This window comes from Rhinolophus sinicus, chromosome 9, assembly GCF_057876585.1.
Source record: "Rhinolophus sinicus isolate RSI-liver-muscle chromosome 9, RSI-T2T, whole genome shotgun sequence".
Lineage (NCBI taxonomy): Eukaryota > Metazoa > Chordata > Mammalia > Chiroptera > Rhinolophidae > Rhinolophus > Rhinolophus sinicus.
In genome coordinates this window covers 19,493,220-19,512,206 of record NC_142509.1, presented here as the reverse complement: position 1 = coordinate 19,512,206, position 18,987 = coordinate 19,493,220, and the positions used below count along the sequence as shown (strand labels likewise).

The window sequence follows — 18,987 nt, the reverse complement described above, 5'->3', positions numbered from 1 at the left end:
AAGCATCACTGTGTGATCAGACAACTTCAACAACCCAAATATACATGCAATTTCAGGCTTTGAAGCAAAAAGTTTTGGGGGTAGTTGGTAAAAAGTATTTGAAGAAATATTGGCCAAAAATACTGTAGTTTTGGTGAAACTTCAGAACCCATATATCCAAGAAGCTCAACAAACCCCAAGCACAGAAAATATAAAGGAACCATCAACACATATCATAATCAAAGTCCTTAAAACCAGCGATGAAGAGACAATCATAACAGCAGCCTAGAGAAAGGACGTTCTGTACAGAGAAGAGCCAGCGTGATCAGAGTAAAGTTTTCAATGGAAGAAACACAACCAGGAAGAGAATGGAGCAGTGTCTTTAGAATACCAACGACAAACAAACAAAAATCTGTCAACTTTGAACTGTACCCAGAGAACGTATGTCAACGAGGAAGGCAAAATAAAACTTTCTCAGAAATACGAAAACTTACAGACTTGATCACCATCAGAACCTCAGTACAAGAAGGAACAAAGGAAACTCCTCGGTCAGTCAGGAGGAAAATGAACGAGATAGAAACGGGAACTCACACAAAGAAACGAAACGCATCAGATATGGCCACTGTGTGGATAAATATAGAATCTTTTCAACGTATTAAATTTTATAAAATATCGCACTGCTTAACACGAAAAACAAATAACAATATATGCCGTGGTTTATAATGTATCTTAAAGCAAATATATGACAATGTTAGCACGAAAGTTTGGGAGGCAGAAGAACACGTCATAATGTTCCCATGTTATATGTGAAATGATACATCACTAGAAGGTAGACTTTGCTAAATTGGATATGTCTTGTATACTCTATGCCAACCATTAAAATACACCCTTTTAAACAACAGTTATAGCAAATAAGCCAACAAAGGAGATAATAAGAAAATATAAAAGTATATTCCGTAATCTAAAAGGAGACAGAAAAAGGGAAAGTTGAACAATGAACAGACGGGACACACACAAACAAAAAACGCAAATTGATAAAGACGGTATTTTTAACAGAACTATATTACTAATCACGTTCATTGTAAATGGTTAAATATCACATTTAAAAGGTAGATATTGTCCGATTGAATTTTATAGCCAGACTTTGTCAAATGCAGCCTACAAGAAACCCACTTGAAATTTTACGACCACAAAAGTCTAAGTGCAAACTCAGTACATATTCAACTCCCTCATCTGCTCCCCAAAGAAGCTCATAGGAAATCCATAGGGCATAGACCAGGCAGCTACAGAAATGCCCTTCACCCCTCCCACCTCTGCCACCTCAGCCTCCAAGATGTAGGTCCCAGTGTCAAGGCTGAGGGTAAAATCAGGCACACATGGTAAATCAAGGTGAATAGTAAGACGGTGAGGATATCAGTGGAAAGAGGATGAGGGAATGGAAGTCCTCATGGGCTCACAGGTGTGGGGAAAGCTCCTGTGTGACGGTCCTGCTTCATACGTTAATTGAGGGTTTGTGTCCACACTCATGGGAGACATTAGCCTAGTTTTTTTTTTCCCTTTTGTGTCATGTCTTTGTCTGGGTTTGGTCTCAGAGTCACAATGACCAGAGAGAATGAGTTAGAAAATGTTCCCTTCGCCTCCATATGCTGAAAGACTTTATTTAGGATTGGTATTATTTCTTCCCTAAATATTTAATAGAATTTACCAGTGAAGCCATTTGGGACAGGGCTTTCCTAAGCAGGAAGATACTTAATTGCTAATTCAATGTCTTGCCTTGTCATGGGTCTAATCAGATTTTCTATTTCTTCATGAGTCAATTTTGATACTTAAGTCTTTCTAGGAGTTAGTCCAAGTTACAGAAGGCATCTAAAAAGTTAAGATTAAATGTTATTACAATCCCTATAATCCTTTCAACATCTGGAAAGTCTATAATGAAGTTTTTCTTTTATTCCTGATTTGGGTAATTTCTGTCTTCTCTCTCTTTTTTTTTCTTGGTCACTCTACCTAAAGCATTATTGATTGTATTGCCCTGTTCAAACAGCCAAAATTTGGATTCATTGATGTTCTCCATTGTTTTCCTATTTTCTATTTTATTGATCTTCTGCTCAGATCTATTTTCTTTCTTTCTTTCTACTTACTAGGAGTTTGATATCCTCTTCTTTTTTTAGGTTCATATGGTGGAAGCTTAGATAATTTATTCTAGAACTTTCTTTCCAATGTTCAGCTTTTAAAGGTATAAATTTTCACAAATCACTGCCTCAGCTGCATTCCTGAAATTTTGTTATGTTTTGGGTTTACTTTCGTCTTTAGAAAATTCAGTATTTTTCTCATTTACAAAGTGTGATTAAAAAAAATACAATGACTGTTTAAATTTTTAAACATTTATTACAGTAAAAGGCACATTGCCATTAATCCCCCTAAAAATACTCCTTCTCGCTTGGAACACAATTATGCCATCATTCTTGCCTCTCTCTGAAGTAGTTTTGGAAGTCCTCTTTTGTGAGTGTCTTTAGTTGTGCTGTCGTGGCTGCCTCGATGTCCTGAATTGATTCAAAATGTTTACCTTTCATGGTCATTTTGAGTTTGGGGAAGAGTCAGAAGTCACATAGTGCAAGGTCTGGTGAATAAGGTAGGTGAGGGCACTTCATAATGTTTTTATTTGACAGAAATTGCCATATCAGAAGCAATGTGTGCCATGAAGCGCTGTCATGATGGAGGATGAAGTAAAGACACTCATGAAAGAGGACTTCCAGAACTGCTTCAGAAAGTGGCAAGAGTGATGGGACAAGTGTGTTCGAAGCGAGGGGGAGCATTTTGAGGGGGATTAATGGCAATGTGTTTTTTACTGTAATAATTTTTTTTTTAATTTAAACATTCACCATATTATTAGATCACCCCTCATGCGTTGTGAATTCTTTGACTCATGGCTTACTTAGAAATGTATGCTTTAATTTCCAAATAATTTGTTAGTTTGCACTTTTCATCAGGTTATCAATTTTAAATTTAATTCTATTGTGGTCATACTTTGTATGGTTCCAATCTTTTTCAATTTAGTGACCCTTGTTTAATGGCTAGAATATGGTCAATTCTGGAGAATTTTCCATATGTACTTGAAAAAACTTGTATTCTGCTATTGTGGGTATAGTAGTGTTTTACAAAATTCTTATTCATAATCTCTCTCTGCCTCTTGCTGTTTCTTTCTGTCTTCTCCCTCACTCCTTCCCTTCCTCAGAGATATAGAAATTGAACTGCATAAATCTGATTGTAGAATTTTCTACTTGTCCTTTGAGAGAAAAAACTGCTCAAATCATGAGTCCAATTGCTTTCTGATCCTAACAGAAGGCTTCCTGTGATTTCCCAGTACTCACTAGGAAGAGAAAGGCCGCGTTCAAACCCCAGCTGGCAATGCCACAAAAGCAGACGTGGATGACAGCGATGTGCCCCCATTAGTTCGGCTGATTGAGATAGAGATTTTGCTTTTCTTCCATATCAAATTTGGCCAAAATATCTGTCAGAAAATCTGGTATCTATTTTCAAATAATACATGATAATCTAAACTAAGGTCCTTGCATACATATTAAATCTTAGTCCAGAGGACACAAGCCCTACCACCTAACCTGGCCCTCACACTCCCTACCTGCCCTCTGGAAGCTCTGCCCCAAGGAGCCAAGATCGGAACCCAGAACCCCTGGGCTCCACTCCTGAAATTGCCTCCTCGTTTTTCTTTTTTCTTGGGGATTTAGTCTCTATAGCTCTCAACTTTGTCTGCTATGAAACGGGGAATTTTATACTTAATTTTAGAAACTCTTTTTTTTTTTTTTAATCAAATGATACAGGGGAAATGAAAAGGTCTTTCTAATTAAAGAGAGACTCCGTAGGAACTCAGTTGAGGCTCAGGTCTTGAATCTCCTGTCCGTCCTCTCCAGAACTCAGGAGAGGGAATCAGCAGATTCCAGATTCTGACTTCTCCGTGGTGGGAATGGGCACCCAGATCTATGTCAGCAGGAAACTCCCAGTCTCATCAAAAGGCAGATGAAGCCAGTGTACACATCCTCCCCTTACACACTCTAGGACGTGTGAGATGAAGGTAAAATAATGCTACCGGGATGGTAATAATGACCATTTAAATGCACAACTGAGTTTCAGTGCCAGAAAGATCTTGGGACCCAACAGCCCTTATTGGGGTAAAGGGAAAGGTAGTTTGGGTTATTAAATATATAGGAAGACTGGGTCGCTACAGGGTGTCACATGGGTTTCTACAGAACTTGACACTTTGCAAAAGAACAGAGTTTATCCTGCATCCTCCATTCTTCTCACACGACAAATTACAAGCTAGGGCATTTTAACCCTGAGACAAGGTCACCAGAACTGCACCTCCCTGCCTCCTTGCACCTCCTATGTGACTTCTCTGTGCTGGCTAGACAGGGCAGGGGGTCGCACCCTCTTAGGTGACCTGCAGGAAGGAAGCGCCTGGTCTGAGTTCTCCACCAGCAGGGGGCAGCAGAGCTGCAGCCAGGGCAGCCAGGACAGAGGCTGGGGCTGCCCAGTTAGAGACTCAGAGGGACACCAGCCGCGGGGTCAGCAGTGTCCAGGGGTCAGTGCAGGGACTGGATTTCAGGAAGTCAATCCCATCCCCTTGAGACCCAAAGACCATGTTGTGTCAGACTCAGTGTCACCCCTGGACACTGGCAGGACCCAGGCACAGCGAGTGCTTCACCTGAAATGTGGGTCCCTCATTGTCCAGGAGGGATCCCAGGGAGCTGACACTCTGTCCTGGGCTTGTCCAGAGACACCCTGACCTCACCCTCTGCCTCTCTCTCCCACCTCCAAGTACATTCTGACCTGGAGGCTGCAGCACCTTTGCCCGGGGTCATCTCAGGGGGTGGGAAGAAGCACTCGGAGCCCCTGGACCCTGGATGGGGCATCACAGACCCTTACGGAGACTCTCTCAGAGTGAAGTGGATTCTTACTCCTCAGGTCACAGCGCTGACACTGGGCTGTCCTTGTTCGGTGACAGGATCTGCCTCAGTGGAGGGACCACTGCCTATCTGGTCCCCGGCGCTCACAGCCTATGCAGAGACCATGACCCTGTAGAGACCCTCCCAGAGAACATGGAGTCTAAAGCTGGGGTTCTCAAGGTCCTTATAACAAGCTTACTTGAAACACTGATGAAATTTTTTTAAAGGATCCACAAGTTGATAAGCCACTTGGTAGTCTATTGTTGATGCGGGTGTCAGAGAAAGTAGACAAACACCAGGTATAAAATGAGATGAGGACTTGGTGTGAATCTTCTAAAGCAAATGGATATTTAACAAAGAAACCATCATACACGAAACAGTGAACAAACATCCTAACACAGAACTGTGCTCTAATGAAATGTCGACGATGGGGGGAAAATGTGGGGGGACACAGAGGGATGTGAAGGAGGAGGAGGAAGAGGACAGATTGTATGGACCACCATCTGCTGAACCAGGTGTTGTCACTTGTGTCTCAGAGGGCCCGGCCCAGCCCCATGGGCAGGTTCCTAGAAGGCCCGCAGCCCCACTGGGCCAGCCCAGGACAGACCCCAGCGCAGGAGGGTCTGGGACAGCGGTCATGTGTGGTCAGACCCCAGAAAGGTGACTGTGATTATGGAACTTAGAGTCCGTGGCTGATTTTATGACCTGAGAAGCAGCTTAGAAGAAGCTGGGCGCTCTTTCCTTCCTCCTCAGTCACCTGTCCTGCCCCATCATGTGGAAAGAATGATCTCTTTAGCTCCTCCATTTGGAGCCTCAGATGAGGAGGACATTTGCATAAACACCAAATGATCACAGCCCCAAAGGACTGAAGGGAATAAGAGGCCCTGGGGGAGCCCAGCCGTGCTGTGAGGTCTCAGGAAGCACGGTTCTAGGGCATCACCACCATGGCCTGGACGTCTCTCCTGCTCCCCCTCCTCACTTTCTGTACAGGTGTGGACCCCAGGCCCTTCCTGCAGTCTCAACCCCCACAGGACACTGAGCAGGCCTGCCCCAAAGCCTAAGCTCAGCCCAGACGCAGCCTAAAGGGGGCCTCATGGGCATGGGTCCTTCATTTTCAAGAACCTCTCCTCTCCTCTTTGCAGGCTCCGTGGTTTCCAATGAACTGACCCAGCCACCCTCGGTGTCAGTGACCCTGGGACAGACAGCCAGGATCACCTGCTCTGGAGATGCTATCGAGGAGGGATATGCTGTGCAGTGGTACCAGCAGAAGCCGGGACAGGCCCCTGTGCTGGTCATCTATGCTGATAGCAACCGGCCCTCAGGGATCCCTGACCGATTCTCTGGCTCCAGCTCAGGGAAGACGGCCACCCTGACCATCAGCGGGGCCCGGGCTGAGGACGAGGCTGACTATTACTGTCAGTCATGGGATAGCAGTGGTAATGCTCACAGTGACACAGGCAGATGGGGAAGTGAGACACAAACTTTCTTCCCCATCTGTGTTACACTGTCCTTCAGCCCTCGGAGGACTGGTGACAAAGTCATGAGTGGGTCTGACCCCAATCTCCAGATCTGAGATCCCCAAGCTGCCCTCTCTTCCAGCCCTCAGGGAGCTCTGCAGAGGCTGAATCAGCAGTGGATTCAGGGCTGGCAAGACCACGCTGTCCTGGAGTTGTCTGAGCCTCGGTGTGAGTTGGGGACCAAGGGCGTGAGTAGAAGGAAACACAGAGGGAGACATACATCCAGTGGTAACTGACCCTGGATATCAATTTGATGGTGACTGGGACACTCATTGGTCCCATCCTGGAATAAACCTTAGAACCATCCAGCTCATCTGAGCTCATGAAGCCCCAGGATCCATGGCAGCCTGGGACTCTGCACAGAGCCAACCAGTGCATTGAACACCGTGCAATCCACCACTGTCCCCTCCTCACAATTAAACCACCCTCCTACCGCCACTGGGGACCCTGGCAGCTCACAGCTGAGCCCTCACTGGGAAGTGCTGTCATTGTAGAGGATGCCTCCCCCAAGGTCATGCCCCCTCTGAGAGTGGGCTCAAGTCTAAGAACCACCTGAGGCCTAGATGCCAAGTCCCTGCCTCAGTTCAGGATGACCTTGCAGGGTCTCCCAGCTGAGTCATCAATTATTACCACATTGTATGTCACCAATCTTGTCTCCTAAACTGACTTCCAGGAATATCACCCCAAAACCCCAGTGCAGGCAATTCTCCCTCCCCGTTTGCTTCCAGGGAACTGCAAATAGTCATCCATGAGTCCTGAGGACCACAGCCTAGGAGCAAACTCCCTGAGGTCAAAGAGGAACCACCCAGAGACACTGGAGGGCACGTGCAGAGCTCACACACCAATCAGAAGCCGTGCTTGTCCCGCGGTCAGAGTGGGAAAGCTCCTAATCAAGGCATCAGGTTGACTCGTCAGAAGAGCTTTGCTTCACTCGCGGGGAAACCAGCCCGAGACTGAATGCTGCTCGGGTCCCACCTAAGAAAGCGCAGCAGCAAGTTTCCATTCACTTCACTGAATGTAGAACAATGTAGAAGACAAAAATATGTATAGAAATACAAACATTATGCAGTAAACAAGGAAATACTCACAAGGCCTGAATCCTGTCAAAATTTCCTGGAAGGAAGCAGGAAAATATGACCCATAATAATCAAAAAAATCAATCAATCCAAACTGACCATGAAATATCACAGGTGATTGAATTTGTCAGCAAGAAAGCAAAATAAGTTATTATAACTATATTCCACTTTATTGTGAAGGTAAAGGAATGATTGACTATGTTAATTGCAGACTAGGAAGACATTAAAAAAACAACAACACCCAAGTCAAACTTTTAAAAAAGAAAAGTACAGTGTCTGAGATTAAAATTCCACTTGAGATTGACAGAATATTAAGCACTGCAGTGGAAAAAGAAATAGCGAATTGATGACACTTCACTATAGAAATAAATGAAACCACAGAGAAAGAAAAGACTTTGACAAAAAATGAACAGAAGCATCAGTGTGTGATCGGACAACTTCAACAACCCAAATATACATGCAATTTCAGGCTTTGAAGCAAAAAGTGTTGGGGGTAGTTGGTAAAAAATATTTGAAGAAATATTGGCCAAAAATACTGTAGTTTTGGTGAAACTTCAGAACCCACATATCCAAGAAGCTCAACAAACCCCAAGCACAGAAAATATAAAGGAACCATCAATACATATCATAATCAAAGTCCTTAAAACCAGCGATGAAGAGACAATCATAACAGCAGCCTAGAGAAAGGACGTTCTGTACAGAGAAGAGCCAGCGTGATCAGAGTAAAGTTTTCAATGGAAGAAACACAACCAGGAAGAGAATGGAGCAGTGTCTTTAGAATACCAACGACAAACAAAAAATCTGTCAACTTTGAACTGTACCCAGAGAATGTATGTCAACGAGGAAGGCAAAATAAAACTTTCTCAGAAATACGAAAACTTACAGAATTGATCACCATCAGAACCTCAGTACAAGAAGGAACAAAGGAAACTCCTCGGTCAGTCAGGAGGAAAATGAACGAGATAGAAACGGGAACTCACACAAAGAAACGAAACGCATCAGATATGGCCACTGTGTGGATAAATATAGAATCTTTTCAACGTATTAAATTTTATAAAATATCGCACTGCTTAACACAAAAAACAAATAACAATATATGCCGTGGTTTATAATGTATCTTAAAGCAAATATATGACAATGTTAGCACGAAAGTTTGGGAGGAAGAAGAACACGTCATAATGTTCCCATGCTATATGTGAAATGATACAATATCACTAGAAGGTAGACTTTGCTAAATTGGATATGTCTTGTATACTCTATGCCAACCATTAAAATACACCCTTTTAAACAACAGTTATAGCAAATAAGCCAACAAAGGAGATAATAAGAAAATATAAAAGTATATTCAGTAATTTAAAAGGAGACAGAAAAAGGGAAAGTTGAACAATGAACAGACGGGACACACACAAACAAAAAACGCAAATTGATAAAGACGGTATTTTTAACAGAACTATATTACTAATCACGTTCATTGTAAATGGTTAAATACCACATTTAAAAGGTAGCTATTGTCCGATTGAATTTTATAGCCAGACTTTGTCAAATGCAGCCTACAAGAAACCCACTTGAAATTTTACGACCACAAAAGTCTAAGTGCAAACTCAGTATGTTTTCAACTCCCCCCTCTGCTCCCCAAAGAAGCTCATAGGAAATCCATAGGGCATAGACCAGGCAGCTACAGAAATGCCCTTCACCCCTCCCACCTCTGCCACCTCAGCCTCCAAGATGTAGGTCCCAGTGTCAAGGCTGAGGGTAAAATCAGGCACACATGGTAAATCAAGGTGAATAGTAAGACGGTGAGGATATCAGTGGAAAGAGGATGAGGGAATGGAAGTCCTCATGGGCTCACAGGTATGGGGAAAGCTCCTGCGTGACGGTCCTGCTTCATACATTAATTGAGGGTTTTGTGTCCACACTCATGGGAGACATTAGCCTAGTTTTTTTTCCTTTTGTGTCATGTCTTTGTCTGGGTTTGGTCTCAGAGTCACAATGACCAGAGAGAATGAGTTAGAAAATGTTCCCTTCGCCTCCATATGCTGAAAGACTTTATTTAGGATTGGTATTATTTCTTCCCTAAATATTTAATAGAATTTACCAGTGAAGCCATTTGGGACAGGGCTTTCCTAAGCAGGAAGATACTTAATTGCTAATTCAATGTCTTGTCTTGTCATGGGTCTATTCAGATTTTCTATTTCTTCATGAGTCAATTTTGATACTTAAGTCTTTCTAGGAGTTAGTCCAGTTACAGAAGTCATCTAAAAAGTTAAGATTAAATGTTATTACAATCCCTATAATCCTTTCAACATCTGGAAAGTCTATAATGAAGTTTTTCTTTTATTCCTGATTTGGGTAATTTCTGTCTTCTCTCTCTTTTTTTTTTTCTTGGTCACTCTACCTAAAGCATTATTGATTGTATTGCCCTGTTCAAACAGCCAAAATTTGGATTCATTGACATTCTCCATTGTTTGCCTATTTTCTATTTTATTGATATTCTGCTCAGATCTATTTTCTTTCTTTCTTTCTTTCTACTTACTAGGAGTTTAATATACTCTTCTTTTTTTAGGTTCATATGGTGGAAGCTTAGATTATTTATTCTAGAACTTTCTTTCCAATGTTCAGCTTTTAAAGGTATAAAATTTCACAAATTATTGCCTCAGCTGCATTCCTGAAATTTTGTTATGTTTACTTTTGTCTTTAGAAAATTCAATATTTTTATCATTTACAAAGTGTGATAAAAAATACAATGAATGCTTAAATTAAAAAAAATTATTACAGTGAAAGACACATTGACATTAATCCCCCTCAAAATACTCCTTCTCGCTTGGAACACATTTATGCCATCATTCTTGCCTCTTTCTGAAGTAGTTTTGGAAGTCCTCTTTCGTGAGTGTCTTTAGTTGTGCTGTCGTGGCTGCCTTGATGTCCTGAATTGATTCAAAATGTCTACCTTTCATGATCATTTTGACTTTGGGGAAGAGTCAGAAGTCACATAGTGCCAGGTCTGGTGAATAAGGTGGGTGAGGACACATCATAATGTTTTTATTTGACAGAAATTGCCATATCAGAAGCAATGTGTGCCATGAAACGCTGTCATGATGGAGGATGAAGTAAAGACACTCATGAAAGAGGATGTCCAGAACTGCTTCAGAAAGTGGCAAGAGTGATGGGACAAGTGTGTTCGAAGCGAGGGGGAGCATTTTGAGGGGGATTAATGGCAGTGTGTTTTTTACTGTAATATTTTTTTTTTAATTTAAACATTCACCATATTGTTAGATCTCCCCTCATGTGTTGTGAATTCTTTGACTCATGGCTTACTTAGAAATGTATGCTTTAATTTCCAAATAATTTGTTATTTTGCACTTTTCATCAGGTTACCAATTTTAAATTTAATTCTATTGTGGTCATACTTCGTATGGTTCCAATCTTTTCAACTTAGTGACCCTTGTTTAATGGCTAGAATATGGTCAATTTTGGAGAATTTTCCATATGTACTTGAAAAAACTTGTATTCTGCTATTGTAGATATAGTAGTGTTTTACAAAATTCTTATTCATAACCTCTCTCTGCTTCTTGCTGTCTCTTTCTGTCTTCTCCCTCACTCCTTCCCTTCCTCAGAGATATAGAAATTGAACTGCACAAATCTGATTGTAGAATTTTCTACTTGTCCTTTGAGAGAAAAAACTGCTCAAATCATGAGTCCAGTTGCTTTATGATCCTAACAGAAGGCTTCCTGTGATTTCCCAGTACTCACTAGGAAGAGAAAGGCCGCGTTCAAACCCCAGCTGGCAATGCCACAAAAGCAGACGTGGATGACAGCGATGTGCCCCCATTAGTTCGGCTGATTGAGATAGAGATTTTGCTTTTTTTCCATATCAAATTTGGTCAAAATATCTGTCAGAAAATCTGGTATCTATTTTCAAATAATACATGATAATCTAAACTAAGGTCCTTGCATACATATTAAATCTTAGTCCAGAGGACACAAGCCCTACCACCTAGCCTGGCCCTCACACTCCCTACCTGCCCTCTGGAAGCTCTGCCCCAAGGAGCCAAGATCGGAACCCAGAACCCCTGGGCTCCACTCCTGAAATTGCCTCCTCTTTTTTCTTTTTTTCTTGGGGATTTAGTCTCTATAGCTCTCAACTTTGTCTGCTATGAAACGGGGAATTTTATACTTAATTTTAGAAACTCTTTTTTTTTTTAATCAAATGATACAGGGGAAATGAAAGGTCTTTCTAATTAAAGAGAGACTCTGTAGGAACTCAGTTGAGGCTCAGGTCTTGAATCTCCTGTCTGTCCTCTCCAGAACTCAGGAGAGGGAATCAGCAGATTCCAGATTCTGACTTCTCCGTGGTGGGAATGGGCACCCAGATCTATGTCAGCAGGAAACTCCCAGTCTCAGCAAAAGGCAGACGAAGCCAGTGTACACATCCTCCCCTTACACACTCTGGGACGTGTGAGATGAAGGTAAAATAATGCTACCGGGATGGTAATAATGACCATTTAAATGCACAACTGAGTTTCAGTGCCAGAAAGATCTTGGGACCCAACAGCCCTTATTGGGGTAAAGGGAAAGGTAGTTTGGGTTATTAAATATATAGGAAGCCTGGGTCCCTATAGGGTGTCACATGGGTTTCTACAGAACTTGACACCTTGCAAAAGAACAGAGTTTATCCTGCATCCTCCATTCTTCTAACACACCAAATTACCAGCTAGGGCATTTTAACCCTGGGACACGGTCACCAGAACTGCACCTCCCTGCCTCCTTGCACCTCCTATGTGACTGCTCTGTGCTGGGCTAGACAGGGCAGGGGGTCGCACCCTCTTAGGTGACCTGCAGGAGGGAAGCGCCTGGTCTGAGTTCTCCACCAGCAGGGGGCAGCAGAGCTGCAGCCAGGGCAGCCAGGACAGAGGATGGGACTGCCCAGTTAGAGACTCAGAGGGACACCAGCTGCGGGGTCAGCAGTGTCCAGGGGTCAGTGCAGGGACTGGATTTCAGGAAGTCAATCCCATCCCCTTGAGACCCAAAGACCATGTTGTGTCTCAGTGTCACCCCTGGACACTGGCAGGACCCAGGCACAGCGAGTGCTTCACCTGAAATGTGGGTCCCTCATTGTCCAGGAGGGATCTCAGGAAGCTGACACTCTGTACTGGGCACGTCCAGAGACACTCTGACCTCACCCTCTGCCTCTCTCTCCCACCTCCAAGTACATTCTGACCTGGAGGCTGCAGCACCTTTGCCCGGGGTCATCTCAGGGGGTGGGAAGAAGCACTCGGAGCCCCTGGACCCTGGATGGGGCATCACAGACCCTTACGGAGACTCTCTCAAAGTGAAATAGATTCTCACTCCTCAGGTCACAGCGCTGACACTGGGCTGTCCTTGTTCGGTGACAGGATCTGCCTCAGTGGAGGGACCACTGCCTATCTGGTCCCCGGCGCTCACAGCCTATGCAGAGACCATGACCCTGTAGAGACCCTCCCAGAGAACATGGAGTCTAAAGCTGGGGTTCTCAAGGTCCTTATAACAAGCTTACTTGAAACACTGATGAAAATTTTTTTAAAGGATCCACGAGTTGATAAGACACTTGGTAGTCTATTGTTGATGCGGGGTGTCAGAGAAAGTAGACAAACACCAGGTATAAAATGAGATGAGGAGTTGGTGTGAATCTTCTAAAGCAAATGGATATTTAACAAAGAAACCACCATACACGAAACAGTGAACAAACATCCTAACACAGAACTGTGCTCTAATGAAATGTCGACGATGGGGGGAAAATGTGGGGGGACACAGAGGGATGTGAAGGAGGAGGAGGAAGAGGACAGATTGTATGGACCACCATCTGCTGAACCAGGTGTTGTCACTTGTGTCTCAGAGGGCCCGGCCCAGCCCCATGGGCAGGTTCCTAGAAGGCCCGCAGCCCCACTGGGCCAGCCCAGGACAGACCACAGCACAGGAGGGTCTGGGACAGCGGTCATGTGTGGTCAGACCCCAGAAAGGTGACTGTGATTATGGAACTTAGAGTCCGTGGCTGATTTTATGACCTGAGAAGCAGCTTAGAAGAAGCTGGGCGCTCTTTCCTTCCTCCTCAGTCACCTGTCCTGCCCCATCATGTGGAAAGAATGATCTCTTTAGCTCCTCCATTTGGAGCCTCAGATGAGGAGGACATTTGCATAAACACCAAATGATCACAGCCCCAAAGGACTGAAGGGAATAAGAGGCCCTGGGGGAGCCCAGCCGTTCTGTGAGGTCTCAGGAAGCACGGTTCTAGGGCATCACCACCATGGCCTGGACGTCTCTCCTGCTCCCCCTCCTCACTTTCTGTACAGGTGTGGACCCCAGGCCCTTCCTGCAGTCTCAACCCCCACAGGACACTGAGCAGGCCTGCCCCAAAGCCTAAGCTCAGCCCAGACGCAGCCTAAAGGTGAGCCTCATGGGCATGGGTCCTTCATTTTCAAGAACCTCTCTTCTCCCCTTTGCAGGCTCCGTGGTTTCCAATGAACTGACCCAGCCACCCTCGGTGTCAGTGACCCTGGGACAGACGGCCAGGATCACCTGCTCTGGAGATGCTATCGAGGAGGGATATGATGTGCACTGGTACCAGCAGAAGCCGGGACAGGCCCCTGTGCTGGTCATCTATGATAGCACCGACCGGCCCTCAGGGATCCCTGATCGATTCTCTGGCTCCAACTCGGGGAACACGGCCACCCTGACCATCAGCGGGGCCCAGGCTGAGGACGAGGCTGACTATTACTGTCAGTCATGGGACAGCAGTGGTAATGCTCACAGTGACACAGGCAGATGGGGAAGTGAGACAATAACCTCCTACCCCATCTATGTCACAGTTTCCTCCAGCCCCAGGAGGACTGGTGATAAAGCCATGAGTACGTCTGACCCAGGTCCCCAGATCTGAGATCCCCAGGCTGCCCCTCCTCCCAGCCCCCAGGCAGCGCTGCATAGACTGAATCAGGAGTGGATTCAGGGCTGGCAGGACCAGGCTACATGGTGTTGTCTAGTCTGGGGTGTGAGTTGGGAACAAAGGATTAAGTGGGAAGACAGAGGAGACATCCATCCATGGTCATTGTCCCTTCATTTCCATATGGTGATCACTGGGCCACTCTTTCATATAAATGACTAGGGTTAGACCCCAGAATTTTCCAGCTCATCTGAACTCCTGAAGCCCTAGGCTCATGGGGCACCTTGGGATTCTGAGCGGAGCAAAGGAGTGTTGTGGACACTGTGGTGTCCACTTAGGTCCCTCTTCTGGGTTCACCCCCCCCACACACACACCACTGCTGGGGACCCTGGCAGGTCTCAGTGTTGCCCTCACTGGGAAGTGCTGTTGGTTCAGAGAACGAATCATGAATCAGGTTCACGCCCTTCTCAGAGAGGTCAGTGTAATGACCATCTGGGGCCAAGGTCCCCAGGCCCTGCCTCAATTAGCATGACTGAAAGGTGACAGCTTTAGTGTGCCCTGGAGAAGTCTGAGGTCTCTTGTGTAACCTCATGTGTGTCACCTTTTCCTTCTTCCTAGTGTCAACTCCGCACTTCCTTCCAGATTTTCTGCACATGCCCAATTCTTCATCTCAGTCTACCTCCAGTGAACCCAACCTAAGAGGGCCAGCTGTCCCCAACATGGTCACCAGGGCCAAGGAGGCCACTATACGCCCACAGAGCTCTGGTTCTCACCTAAATCCTCAATGTGCACGTCAAAGTCCCCAGAGAGACCTGATTGTTCCTTGTATTTTGTAGAATGAGAAAGAGCCTGACGCACTAGGTGCCCTGGGCTCTGAAAGACAGGAGAGTCAGGTCCATCCTGACGGTGAGTCCAGGGGAATCGGGACCGTCCCCTCCTCCTACAACGTGACCCAGCAGACACACAACCACGGTGTGAGCTACACAGTGGGCGCTGCCTCACTTCTACCCTCCAGATCGTGCACAAGAATCTCTCTTCACACCCACCCTAACCAGAAATATAGAAAGTAATTCTGTGAAATACAGGTCAGCCTGTCAACGTTGACACTTAATAAGCCAGCACAATTCACCCCTTGTCAATGTGAAACCCACTTACATCTCCACAAACATCATACCACAAATCAACAGAATACCGAAGCCATATAATAAAACTACCCCGTGAACGACCAATAACATGCTCATCCTTTCCCACAAGAGGATACAAACACTATTTTGTCTGCCAGTGGTATTTATTTTCTCCTGCTGATTTCATATTGTATAACTTAAACATTGAGATACAAAGTTAACTACAGTTAACACATCTTATGTTAAATAAAAACGGAATGAGAATAATACAAAATTATATGATTAATACATATGCTATATATATATATATATATATATATATATATATATATATATATATATATATGGAAGAAATGCTTGTTATGCCTTTCATCTTCATTTCTGTGACTAGCCCTGTGGTGAGAGCTGGTAAATACTTTGAGTATTTACCATCGCGGTATACTCACATTGGAAACTACAGAACGTTCTTGTGGGACAGGACACACTGGAGGCCAAGTGCATATTTTCTCACCGTGACCCCAGAGGGAACAGGTAGGGAGACGGAGGGTCTTAGATTTTGGACAGACTGTGCCGCCTGGGGACTGAGACAGGCTCCTGGGAGGAGACTCAGACCCTTCAGGGGAGGGAAGCTCCTGGCAGGAGGCCCCTCCCCGGGGGTTGTGAGCACAGAGACAGAAACAGCTGCTCATGTCCTGAGAGCAGTAGTGTCCTCAGCGGGGGCTGTGTAGGTGCCTGGGCTGCAGTAACAGACACCACACACTGGGGGCTGACTGTGCAGATTGATTGTCTCACTGTTTTGTGGTTGAAAGTCTGAGATCAGTTGTCAGTGGGGTTGGGTTTGTGGGATGTGAAGGAGAATCTGCTCCTTGCCTGTCCTCTAGCTCCTGGGGGTTTGCTGGCATCTGTGGTGCCCTGTCTTGTAGATCCTGCCTCCATCTTCACGTGGCATTCTCCCTGTGAGTGTCTGTCTCTAAATTTCTCCTTTAAATGCGGGCAGCACTCAAATGGGATCATGGGCTCACCCTACTCCTGTATGACCTCGTCTTAAATGAAATAATTCCATCTGCAACAATCGTATTTCCAATAAAATCCCATCCTAAGGCCTTGGGGTTAGGACTTCAACATATACATTTGGGGGACAGAGTTCATCCACCAATACTGTCACTGCCATGGTGGGCACCACCCAGTCCTAGGAGGCCTGCAGGTTGGGGTGCACCAGCAAACTCTCAGAGAAGAGGGGGGCGTAACTGACAGCCCAGAAGGACTCTGCTCCGCCCCGGAATGAACCCTCCTGAGCCTGGATGTCCAGGCTCCATCCTTGATCTCTGACGTCACCACAGCGAGCAAATCATGACACATGACAAGGTGGCGTCCATCGCCTCCCAGCCAGGCCATAGGTGAGGCAAGGACCTCATATTTTCAGTGAATGACTCAGTGGCAGCTGCCTTCCTGGTACAGACCCACATTCAAAGCTGACCTGCTTCTCCTCCAACCACAGTTCCCAGTTTTCTTCACTCAGCTCAACTGTGTGTGGATGTGGCAAGTCTAGGACCTCATTAAGTTGCACCTTGTGACTATCTGGACTGACCTGGAGGGATCTGTGTGAGGTTCCCCTGCCCTCTGTGCCCCAGAGTCCTTTCCCCTCAGTGACAGCAGCCCCTGCCCTGAGGCCCATCAGCCTCACCTGCTACCCAGGCATCCAAGCTGCCCCACGTGGACGGTCAGAGGACACACACCGTGTCAATGTGTGCAGGGCAGGTTTTCAGTTTCTGCAGAACTAGGGAACCTCTCCCAGAGCCGGGAGTCACACTAGGGCTCACTCTACTGAGATAAGGGAGATGAGATGACACACCCCCCAGATCTCCACAGGCACGAAGCAGCTCTGCTGTAGCTCTGCCGGGACGGCCGTGATGTTTCTATTGAGAAACAGGACCACGTCCCTGGGCCCAAGGCTTAGTGAGCATGTCATCAGGCTGCTGAATGTGTCCCCTGTGACCTGTGCAGAGGTCAGTGTATCTGTGGGCCTCTGTGTGTGCGTGTGCGCGTGGGTGCGTGTGTGCGTGTACATGTGCACATGTGCATGTGCATGTGTGTGTGCGTGTGTGTGCACATGTGTTCATTTTGGTGTAGCTGACAGATTTTGCTAAGTCAAATGTCCCAAAACCAAACTTTCTATTTCAATAATTTCCTCCTTTCACTATTCTGATGATCTAGTTTATATTAAGTATAAAGATGAGAATTAATGATATTAATACAAGGAAGAGAAGTAAACATTCGTATGTGCTTAATACATATCATAACCATCGACAGGACTTCATATTTATTACAGTGTTTGATCGCAAATACTGTGAGACAAGCATTCTCGTCATCACCCCATTTCACAGATGGGGAAGCTGAGGAACAAAGGCAGAGCACCTCGTCTGAATCAGAGCTAGAAAGTGGCCAACCCAGCAGCAGGACCCAGGTCCTGTGACCCTAGAGTCCCTGGTCTTTACCACCATCCTGTGGCCTCTCATTGTATTTTCTAAGCTAAAACGTGGCCTCTCTTTCAGGTGCCAGAAAGTTCCCTCTCCTGTTTCAAAAGCAAGTGACATATGATTACTTTGCAGTACAGCTCTTTCCAATAGGAAAAAGAAAATCGTACCATGTAGGTAATTTAAATTTTTGTGGGATCTACATTTAAGATTAGAAGAAACAGCTGGAATTAGTTTTCAAAATGTATTTTGTTTCATTCAATTGATTGAAAATATTATCATTTCCATATGGATTAGATATAAAAATATTAGTATATTTTACATAATTTCATACTAAGTCTGTAGAATCTGGTGCGTGTTTCAGAAGTACAGCACATCTGTGCAGGGAATACCCGGTACATTTCATGCTCTACACAGCTGCGTGTGGATCATGGCCACCATGTCAGACAGAACAGTGGATAAATGAGGTGCCCTTGCAGTATATACTCACAGCCACCAGAGGGCAATGGAGGGTTCCATGACTCAGGCCTCACAGGGGACAAAGGGCTGCTCCACTTTACATCCAAACCAGAAATATTGAGGCCACCCAGAAACAGAGAATTTTTATAACATGTGTCGATACTAGCCCTTTATCAAACACACAGCATTAAAATAACTACAATCTTAAAGATGAATCTGAGCTATCAAACACATTTTATCATTAGTCAATGTAATATATGACAATAGTGTCTGTGAATTGCCTTTATAAGTATTGTTACAAGTAACCCTTTCAGTGGGAAGAACATTTCAATGAACCTCATGACAAGTCATAAATTTATATTTGGTGCAGATCTAGAGGGAAGGAGGATCATAAGGAATATTTGATTGACCTGGCTCCGCTCCGATGTGGACCCCTCTTTGTGCCTCTCTGGACAGACCCGAGGGATGACTGCTGTCTCTGCCTCAC

At 45.0% G+C, this 18,987-nt stretch overlaps 1 protein-coding gene, 2 pseudogenes and 2 gene segments (V, D, J or C); all 5 read left to right on the top strand.

The window, feature by feature from the left end:
* The window catches only part of LOC109439166 (immunoglobulin lambda-1 light chain-like), a 556,184-nt gene that overhangs the window by 351,143 nt on the left and 186,054 nt on the right, over window positions 1–18,987 (top strand). The window lies entirely within an intron of this gene.
* Window positions 1–18,987, top strand: part of LOC109439815 (putative non-functional immunoglobulin lambda variable 1-50) — a 364,704-nt gene that overhangs the window by 168,434 nt on the left and 177,283 nt on the right.
* The window catches only part of LOC141569198 (immunoglobulin lambda variable 2-18-like), a 197,741-nt gene that overhangs the window by 30,039 nt on the left and 148,715 nt on the right, over window positions 1–18,987 (top strand).
* LOC109439744 (immunoglobulin lambda variable 3-25 pseudogene) lies at window positions 5,822–12,868 on the top strand (annotated as a pseudogene). Its single transcript, XR_016022461.1, has 3 exons — window positions 5,822–5,927; window positions 6,080–6,406; window positions 12,738–12,868. The product of XR_016022461.1 is annotated as an immunoglobulin lambda variable 3-25 pseudogene (transcript).
* Window positions 13,750–14,440, top strand: LOC148757298 (immunoglobulin lambda variable 3-25 pseudogene; annotated as a pseudogene). The gene is made up of 2 exons (XR_016022460.1): window positions 13,750–13,856; window positions 14,010–14,440. The product of XR_016022460.1 is annotated as an immunoglobulin lambda variable 3-25 pseudogene (transcript).